General features: G+C 52.0%; 1 non-coding gene and 1 pseudogene across 1 annotated transcript; both read left to right on the forward strand.

Moving 5' to 3' along the window:
• Nucleotides 1–615: 615 nt before the first annotated feature.
• LOC149573963 (5.8S ribosomal RNA) lies at nucleotides 616–769 on the forward strand. The gene has a single exon (XR_016361297.1). It is a non-coding gene; the product is annotated as a 5.8S ribosomal RNA (ribosomal RNA).
• Nucleotides 770–993: 224 nt separating this feature from the next.
• Nucleotides 994–3,565, forward strand: LOC149573964 (25S ribosomal RNA; annotated as a pseudogene).
• The last annotated feature ends 6,717 nt before the right edge of the window (nucleotides 3,566–10,282 follow it).

Consider the following 10,282-nt stretch of genomic DNA (forward strand, 5'->3'; position numbering starts at 1 on the left):
GACACTCGGCCCTGCAGTGATGTGCTGGACGGCCAAGCTATGGGTCCAGCGCCGTCGAGGTCGAGGGTCACCTCAAATGCCCGTGATCGAAAGCGTGGATTCCCTGCGGGGCGAAGAAGAGACTCAGATGCAATCTGGATTAGGATCGGTGCCTTCGAACGATGTCTGCGTCGAAGCGAGAGGTCTCTGCTCAGTTGTAGTTCAGAGGGGGTCCAGGCCTCATCCCCTGTTGAGATTTCATGGTTCGATCGCGTGCGCGGCGCTGTGCCAAGGATCCGTCATTTCGACGGCGGCAAGTCAGGACTACCGCAACCCCCCGTTGCCTTGCCTAGGTGTGTTGACTCGTCACTTGGAGCGTTCTGTGTTTAGGATGGGTGCACTCGCATGATCCGTTGACACGGCTCTCCCATGCATCACCTCCCACCTTTGCGAGGGGATGGGGCGGGGACACACCATAGCGTTCCTCGTCACACCCATTGGGTGCTCGGGGTTCGAGATGTGTCAATACCCAACAACAAACAGGTGCATCGCGCACCTTAGAAATCCAAAGAATGAAGCGCGAGCCAGTGCCTTGCGCGCTTGGGTCGCCGAAAGGAAAAAACAAAACAAAATCATGACTCTCGGCAACAGATATCTCGGCTCTCGCCATGATGAAGAATGTAGTGAAATGCAATACTTAGTGTGAATTGCAAAATCTCATGAATCATCAAGTCTTTGAACGCAAGTTGTGCCCGAGGCCTCGACGAAGGGCACGTCTGCTTGGGCGTCGCACTGCAAAATTTTGCCCTCCCCGGCGAGGAGCGGAGATGGCCGTCTGTGTTCGCAAGTGGCGCGCGGTCGACTGAAATGAGCACGAGGTTCGTCGATCCGTCACGACGAGCGATGGCTCGCAAAGGTCGGCGTTGGTTTGCGCCGATCGAATGATTCCTCACGAGGAACTTTATTCTAGGCTCAGCGGCCCACCGCAGTGCGGGCATTGCTGCATCTCTACCGCATCCCCAAGTCAAGCGTGAGTACTCGCTGAGTTTAAGCATATCAATAAGCAGAGGAAAAGAAACTTACCAGGATTCCCCTAGTAACGGTGAGCGAACCGGGAAGAGCCCAACATGAAAATCGACGGCTGCGCCTGTCGAATTGTAGTCTGTAGAAGCGTCCTCAGTGACGGACCAAGCCCAAGTCCCCTGGAAGGGGGCGCTGGAGAGCGTGAGAGCCCCGTTGGGCCTGGACCCTGTCGCACCACGAGGCGCTGTCGGCGAGTCAGGTTGTTTGGGAATGCAGCCCTAATCGGGTGGTAAATTCTGTCCAAGGCTAAATACGGGCGAGAGACCGATAGCGAACAAGTACCGCGAGGGAAAGATGAAAAGGACTTTGAAAAGAGAGTTAAAGAGTGCTTGAAATTGTCGGGAGGGAAGCGGAGGAGGCCGGCGATGTGCCCCGGTCGGATGCAGAATGATGTGAGCCGGTCTGCCGCTCGGTTCGGGGGACGTGCCAGCGTGGGCTTACATGGCGTTACAAGCGCGACCTTCTGGTCGCACAAATACTTCTGTTGCGGCGGTCGAGGAGCGAAGCGCGCACCTTTATGGCAGGCTCTCGGGCACCTATGCGCTTGTGGCGCTAGCCAGCGGGCTTTCCATCTGACCCGTCTTGAAACACGGACCAAGGAGTCTAACATGTGTGCGAGTTGGCAGGTTGGGAAAACCCGCGAGGCGCAAGGAAGCTGACTGGCGAGATCCCCTCTCGAGGGGTGCACCGCCGACCGACCCTGATCTTCTGTGAAGGGTTCGAGTGTGAGCACACCTGTTGGGACCCGAAAGATGGTGAACTATGCCTGAGTAGGGTGAAGCTAGAGGAAACTCTGGTGGAGGCCCGCAGCGATACTAACGTGCAAATCGTTCATCTGACTTGGGTATAGGGGTGAAAGACTAATCGAACCGTCTAGTAGCTGGTTTCCTCTGAAGTTTCCCTCAGGATAGCTGGAGCTCACGTGTGAGTTTTATCGGGTAAAGCAAATGATTAGAGGCATCAGGGGCATAACGCCCTCGACCTATTCTCAAACTTTAAATAGGTAAGTCGGCGCGGCTACTCTGTTGAGCCGCGCCACGGAATCGCGAGCTCCAAGTGGGCCATTTTTGGTAAGCAGAACTGGTGATGTGCGATGAACCGAAAGCCGAGTTACGGTGCCAAATTGCGTGCTAACCCAGATCCCACAAAGGGTGTTGGTTGATTAAGACAGCAGGACGGTGGTCATGGAAGTCGAAATCTGCTAAGGAGTGTGTAACAACTCACCTGCCGAATCAACTAGCCCCAAAAATGGATGGCGCTGAAGCGCGCAACCTATACTCGATCGTCGGGGCAAGTGCCAGGCTCCGATGAGTAGGAGGACACGGGGGTTGTTGCAAAACCTTGGACGTGAGCCTGGGTGGACTGGCCCCAGGTGCAGATCTTGGTCGTAGTAGCAAATATTCAAATGAGAACTTTGAAGACTGAAGTGGGGAAAGGTTCCATGTGAACAGCACTTGGGCATGGGTTAGTCGATCCTAAGAGATGGGGAAACCCTATTTCAAGGGCACACTTTGCGCGATCATTGAAAGGGAATCGAGTTAATATTCTCGAACCAGGACGTGGCGGCGGACGGCAACGTTAGGAAATCTGGAGACATCGGCGGGGGCCCCGGGAAGAGTTATCTTTTCTTTTTAACAGCCTACCCACCCTGAAATCGGTTCAACCGGAGATAGGGTCCAGTGGCTGGAAGAGCACCGCACGTCCTGCGGTGTCCGGTGCGCCTTCGGCGGCCCTTGAAAATCTAGAGGACCGAGTACCGTTCACACTCGGTCGTACTCATAACCGCATCAGGTCTCCAAGGTGAACAACCTCTGGTCAATAGAACAATGTAGGTAAGGGAAGTCGGCAAAATGGATCCATAACTTCGGGAAAAGGATTGGCTCTGAGGGCTGGGCCTAGGGGTCTGCGCCCCAAACTCATGGGCTGTTGGCGACCTGCCCGAGCTGCTCCCGCGGCGAGGGCGGGCCGTCGCGTGCCGATCGGGCGACGGACGCAGGATGCCCCCTTCGGAGGGCTTTCCCTAGGCGGCGAACAGTCGACTCAGAACTGGTACGAACAAGGGGAATCCGACTGTTTAATTAAAACAAAGCATTGTGATGGTCCCTGCGGATGCTGACTCAATGTGATTTCTGCCCAGTGCTCTGAATGTCAAAGTAAAGAAATTCAACCAAGCGTGAGTAAAAAAGCTAGTGGCGTGAAGCTACCGTGTGTCGGATTATGACTGAATGCCTCTAAGTCAGAATCCACGCTAGATGCCACGCATATCTCTCTGGCTACATCGCGACCCGCAGTAGGGGTGCTCTTGCACTCCCAGGGGCCTGTGTCATTGGCCATCTCCGATCGGCGCACTAGCCCGTTGGAGCAACCTTGGATATTAATTTCAAGCGGTCGGCGAGAAGAATCTTTTGCAGATGACTTAAATAAGCGACGGGGTATTGTAAGTGGCAGAGTGGCCTTGCTGCCACGATCCACTGAGATTCAGCCCTCTGTCACCTCGATTTGTAAAACCTTTTTCGACTCTGAGGCAGGTGGGGTTTGTAATTTGCGCGAGGGCGAGAAAATCTCCCAAGTGCCAAATTCTGGGTGGGGGTGGGGTATGCAAGGTTTTTTCTTACGAGCTCGTAACGTAACAATCTCTCAGGTGCCAAATTCCCGGCGGGTGGGGTTTGCAATTTGTGCAAGTGCGAGAAGAATCTTCCAAGTGCCAAATTTGGGGTGGGTGGGGTTTGCAATTTTTTGCGAGGGCGGGAAAACTCTCCCAGGTGCCAAATTTCGAGCGGGTGGGGTTTTGTGAAAATTTCTGCGAGTGCGAAGAAATCTCCCAAGTGCCAAATTCTCGGCGGGTGGGGTTTTTGCAATTTCTGCCAGGGCGGAAAAATCTCCCAAGTGCCAAATTCTCGGTGGGTGGGGTTTGCAATTTCCGCCAGGGCGGAAAAATCTCTCGAGTGCCAAATTTTGGGCGGGAGGGAGGGGTTTTGTAGAAATTTCTGCCAGGGTAGAAAAATCTCCCGAGTGCCAAATTTCGGGCGAGTGGGGTTTTGTAGAATTTCCACGAGGGGGAAAAAAATCTCTCGAGTCCCAAATTCTAAGCTGGTGGGGTTTGCGATTTTCGGAAGGGCGAAAAAATCTTCGGAGTGCCGAATTCCCCGCGGGTGGGGTTTTGTGATTTCCGCAAGTGCGAAAAAGTTTTCCATGTGGGTCGGGTTTGCAATTTTTGTGAGGGCGGAAAAATCTTCCAAGTCCAAATTCCGGGCAGGCGAGGTTTCATAATTTTCCAAGTGCCAAATTCCGAGCGGGTGGGGTTTGTAAATTCTGCGAGGGCGGAAAAAACTTCCAAGTCCAAATTTCGAGCGGGTGGGGTTTGTAAATTTTCATGAGGGCAGAAAAATCTTCCGACTGCAAATTCCAAGCGGGTCCCCGGGTTTTGTAATTTTTGCGAGGGCAGACAACTCATGTACGTGATCCAAAATTGGTCAACTTATTTTTTTGGTTAACGCCCAAAGTTTTGAACTCAAATCGAGTTGGCTACCCCGACTCGAATCGCCTCCAAATTTTTCGCACAACCCATGTCACCGTGCTCAACTTGATTCTAAGTGCCCCGAGTCATGTACGTGGTCCAAAAGAGGTCAACCTTTTTTTTTTTGGGGGTTAATGCCCAAATTTTTCAACTTGAACCGTGTCGGCAACCCCGACACGAATCGCCCGAATTACCCGAACCCCGACTCGAATCGCGTCAAGCCTTAACCGCCTCCAATTTTTTTGCACGACTCATGTCACCGTGCTCGACATGATTCTAAGTGCGCCGATTCATGTGCGTGATCCAAAGGCGGTCAACTCTTTTTTTCGGTTAACGCCCAAAGTTTTCAACCCAAATTGTGTCGGCGACCCCGACTCGTATCGCCTCGAGCCTTAACCGCCTCCAGTTTTTTCACAGGACTCATGTCACCATGCTCGACTTGGTGCCCCAAGTCATGTACGTGATCCAAAAGCGGTTAACTTCTTCCTTCTTTGGTTAACACCCAAAGACTTCAACCCAAATCGTGTCAACAACCCCAACTCAAATTGCCTCGAGCCTTAATCGCCTGCAATTTATTCGAACCACTCATGTCACCGTGCTTGACTTGATTCTATGTGCCCCAAGTCATGTACGTGATCCAAAAGCGATTAACTCTTTTTCTGGCTAACGGCCAAAGTTTTCGAATCGACTCAGCTACCCCGACTCGAATTGCCTCGAGCCTTAACCGCCTCCATTTTTTTTTTCGCTCGACTCATGTAATCGCACTCGCCTTGATTCTAAGTGGCCCGAGTAACTTACGTGATCCAAAACTGGGTAACTTTTTCTTTTTTCTTTTTTTTGTCAAGTCCCAAAGTTTTGAACTCGAATAGAGTCGGATGCCCTGACTCGAGTCATCTCCAAATTTTTCGCATGACTCATGTCACCGTGCTCGACTTGATTCTAAGTGCCCCGAGCCGTGTACATGATCCAAAAGCGGTTAACTTTTTCTTTTTGGTTAACGCCCAAAGTTTTCAACCCGACTCGCCTCGGAAACCTCGACTCGAAGCGCCTCAAGCCTTAATGGCCTCCAATGTTTTTGCACGACTCATGCCACCGTCAACTTTTCGATCGAATCATGTCACCCAAGGCACCTCGATGCTACGTGACCTGAGCCCTATGCGCGATCCAAAACCGGGTAACGTTTTTTTTTTTAACTCCCAAAATTTCATTCTTTTTTGCCTTACGAGGCCTATCATGATCTCTTTTTATAAAGAAAATTCTCAAATCAGATCGTTTCGGCTACCCTACCTCGAATCTGACTAGCTAGGCGTAACGCCTCGAGTCGGCTCGGCAATACGTGAACTGAAACTTGTGCGTGATCCAAAAGCGAGTAACTTGTTTTTTTTTTTTTTTTTGTAATGCCCAAAATTTAGCGCTTTTCACTGTACAGGGCCTCTCATAATTTTTTTTGTTTTTTTTTTTTTTTTCCCCTCGTCGACCCACTTTGGCGACCCAGTCGGGTCGCCCGAGGCTAGGGCGACAGAGATGGGTTGACCTAGTCGGGTGACCCAAGTTGGGTCAACCCAGGCGTGCGATCCTGGCTGGGGATAGCAAGTCGATCCTATAAGTTTGCTTGCCAATTTTGCTAGCCAAGTCGGCTCACCAAGTCATCTAACCATGTGGTCTTTGCCAAATCAAGAATTGACTCTTTAAGTCCACTCACAGCTCGTCAAGCTGGCTCACTAAGATGACTTACCGTATCGCCTCACCAGGTTGCCCCACCAGGTCGCCTCTTCTTTAAGACCGCTCACCATGTCGGCTCCCCAAGTCACCTCACTGAGTTGACTATTCAGGTTGCCTCACCAAGTCGACCCCTTAAGTTCGCTCACCAAGTCAGCTCCCTAAGTCAGCTCACCAAGTCGAATCACCTAGTCATTTTACCACCTTGCCCCAGCAGGTGTGCTCGCCAAGTCTCCCTGCCGAGTTGCTTCTCTAAGCCCACTCACCATGTCAGCTCACCAAGTCGATTGTTCAAGTACGTTGCCAAGTCAACTCTTTAAGTTCGCTCACCAGGTCAGCCCGCCCAAGTCGCCTCTTTAGGTTTGTTCGCCAGGTCGGCCTGCCCCAGTCGCATCAGCGGGCTAACTCGCCGAGTCACCTCACGAAGTTGACTCTTTAAGTGCGCTCACCAAGCCAGCTCACCAAGTCGACTCACCATCTCACCTCAATAATTTGGCTTGCCGAGTTACCCCACCAAGTCATCGCCTCTTTAAGCCCGCTCACCATGTCAGCTTGTCAGGTCGGCTCACCAAGTCGACTAATCAAGTAGGCCCACCAAGTCACCTCAAGGATAGCTCCTCACCATGAGTCGCCTCACCATGTTGACTCAATGAGTCGCCTCACCATGTTGACTCTTTGAGCCCACTCGCCGGGTCGCCTCACCAAGTTGACTCGCGTACGTTGCCAAGTCGACTCTTTAAGTTTTCTCGCCAGGTCAACTCGCCAAGTCAGCTCACCATGTCATCTCAACGAACTAACTCGCCGAGTCGCCTCACCACGTCGGCTCTCTAATACCACTCGCCAAGTTGCCCCACCAACTCACCCCATTAGGCCCACTCACCACATCGCCCCGTTAGGCCCACTCTCACCAAGTGGACTCTTTAAGTCTGCTCATAAAGTCAAGCCACCAAGTACTCTCACCAAGTCGACTCTTTAAGTCCTTTCATCGAGTCACCCAACCAAGTACTCTCACCAAGTCAACTCTGTAGGTCCGTTCATCAAGTCACCCCGCAAAGTCGACCCTCTAAGTTTGCTCATCGAGTCACCTGACCAAGTTGACTGTTTAAGTCCTTTCATCAAGTCACCCCGCCAAGCCGACTCTTTAAGTCCGTTCATCAAGTCACCAGAACAACTACTCTCACCAAGTCGACTCTGTAAGTCCGTTCATCAAGTCGGCCCACCAAGTACTCCCACCAAGTCGACTCTTTAAGTCCGTTCATCAGTTCACCCCGCCAAGTACTCTCACCAACTCAACTGTTTAGGTCCGTTCATCAAGTCGACCCTTTAAGTCCGTTCATCAAGTCACCCCGCCGAGTTGCTTCTCTAAGCCCACACACCATGTCAGCTCACCAAGTCGGTTGTTCAAGTACATTGCCAAGTCAACTCTTTAAGTTCGCTCGCCAGGTCAGCCCGCCCAAGTCGCCTCTTTAAGTTTGTTTGCCAGGTCAGCCCGCCCAAGTCGCATCAGCGGGCTAACTCACCGAGTCACCTCACGAAGTTGACTCTTTAAGTGCGCTCACTAAGTCAGCTCACCAAGTCGACTCACCATCTCGCCTTGATAAGTTGGCTTGCCAAGTTACCCCACCAAGTCGTCGCCTCTTTAAGCCCGCTCACCGTGTCAGCTCGTCAGGTCGGCTCACCAAGTCGACTAATCAAGTAGGCCCACCAAGTCACCTCAAGGATAGCTCATCACCATGAGTCGCCTCACCATGTTGACTCAATGAGTCGCCTCACCATGTTCACTCTTTGAGCCCGCTCGCCGAGTCGCCTCACCAAGTCGACTCGAGTACGTTGCCAAGTCGACTCTTTAAGTTCGCTTGCCAGGTTGACTCGCCAAGTCAGCTCACCATGTCATCTCAACGAACCAACTCACCGAGTCACCTCACCATGTCGGCTCTCTAATACCACTCACCAAGTCGCCCCACCAACTCGCCCCGTTAGGCCCACTCACCACATCGCCCCGTTAGGCCGACTCTCACCAAGTGGACTCTTTAAGTCTGCTCATAAAGTTGAGCCACCAAGTACTCTCACCAAGTTGACTCTTTAAGTTCGTTCATCAAGTCGCCCCGCCAGGTCGGCCCACCAAGTACTCTCACCAAGTCGACCCTTTAAGTTCGGTCATCAACTCACCCCGCCAGATCGGCCCACCAAGTACTCTTACAAAGTCGACTCTTTAGGTTCGTTCATCAATTCACCCTGCCAGCTCGGCCCACCAAGTTCTCTCACCAGGTCGACTCTTTAAGTTCGTTCATCAAGTCACCCCGCCAGTTCGACCCACCAAGTACTCTCACAAAGTTGACTCTCTAAGTTCGTTCATCAAGTCACCCTGCCAGGTCAGCCCACCAAGTACTCTCACCAAGTCACCCCGCTAGTTCGACCCACCAAGTCAACCCTTTAAGTTCGTTCATCAAGTCACTCGGCCAAGTCGGCCCACCAAGTCGACTCTTTAAGTCCGTTCATCAAGTCACGTGACTAGGTCAGCCCACCGAGTACTCTCACCAAGTCGACTCTTTAAGTTTGTTCATCAAGTCACCCAGCCAGGTCGGCCCACCAAGTACTCTCACCAAGTCGACTCTCTAAGTCCGTTCATCAAGTCACCCTGCCAGGTCGGCCCACCAAGTCAAATCTTTAAGTCCGTTCATCAAGTCACCCCACCAAATACTCTAACCAAGTCGATTCTTCAAGTGCGTTCATCAAGTCACCCGACCAACTACTCTCACCAAGTTGACTCTTTAACTATGTTCATCAAGTCACCCCACCAAGCACTCTCACCACGTCAACTCTTTCGGTCCGTTCATAAAGTCACCCCACCAAGTCGACCCTTCAAGTGCGTTCATCAAGTCACCCCACCAAGTACTCTCACCAATTCGACTCTTTAAGTCTTTTCATCAAGTCACCACACCAAGTACTCTCACCAAGTCAACTCTTTAGGACTGTTCATCAAGTCACCTCGCCAAGTCGACCCTTGAAGTCCGTTCATCAAGTCACCCAACCAAGTACTCCCACCAAGTTGAATCTTTAAGTCAGTTCACGAAGTCACCCAACCAGGTCGGCCCACCAAGGACTCTCACCAAGTCGACTCTCTAAGTCTGTTCATCAGGTCACCCCACCGAGTACTCTCACCAAGTCAACTCTTTAGGTCCGTTCATCAAGTCACCCCGCAAAGTCGACCCTCTAAGTTCGTTCATCGAGTCACCCCACCAAGTCGACTGTTTAAGTCCTTTCATCAAGTCACCCCGCCAAGCCGACTCTTTAAGTCCGTTCATCAAGTCACCAGAACAACTACTCTCACCAAGTCGACTCTATAAGTCCGTTCATCAAGTCGGCCCACCAAGTACTCCCACCAAGTTGACTCTTTAAGTCCGTTCATCAGTTCACCTCGCCAAGTACTCTCACCAAGTCAACTCTTTAGGTCCGTTCATCAAGTCACCCCGCCAAGTCGAACCTTTAAGTCCGTTCATCAAGTCGCCCTGCCGAGTTGCTTCTCTAAGCCCACTCACCATGTCAGCTCACCAAGTCGGTTGTTCAAGTACGTTGCCAAGTCAACTCTTTAAGTTCGCTCGCCAGGTCAGTCCGCCCAAGTTGCCTCTTTAAGTTCGATCACCAGGTCGGCCAGCCCAAGTCGCATCAGCAGGCTAACTCGCCGAGTCACCTCACGAAGTTGACTCTTTAAGTGTGCTCACCAAGTCAGCTCACCAAGTCGACTCACCATCTCACCTCGATAAGTTGGCTTGCCGAGTTACCCCACCAAGTCGTCACCTCTTTAAGCCCGCTCACCGTGTCAGCTTGTCAGGTCGGCTCACCAAGTTGACTAATCAAGTAGGCCCACCAAGTCACCTCAAGGATAGCTCCTCACCATGAGTCGCCTCACCAAGTTGACTCAATGAGTCACCTCACCATGTTGACTCTTTGAGCCCGCTCACCGGGTCGCCTCACGAAGTCGAC

Source organism: Cupressus sempervirens, chromosome 2 (assembly GCF_028749045.1).
Source record: "Cupressus sempervirens isolate cs-2001-9-10 chromosome 2, ASM2874904v1, whole genome shotgun sequence".
NCBI classification, from domain to species: domain Eukaryota; kingdom Viridiplantae; phylum Streptophyta; class Pinopsida; order Cupressales; family Cupressaceae; genus Cupressus; species Cupressus sempervirens.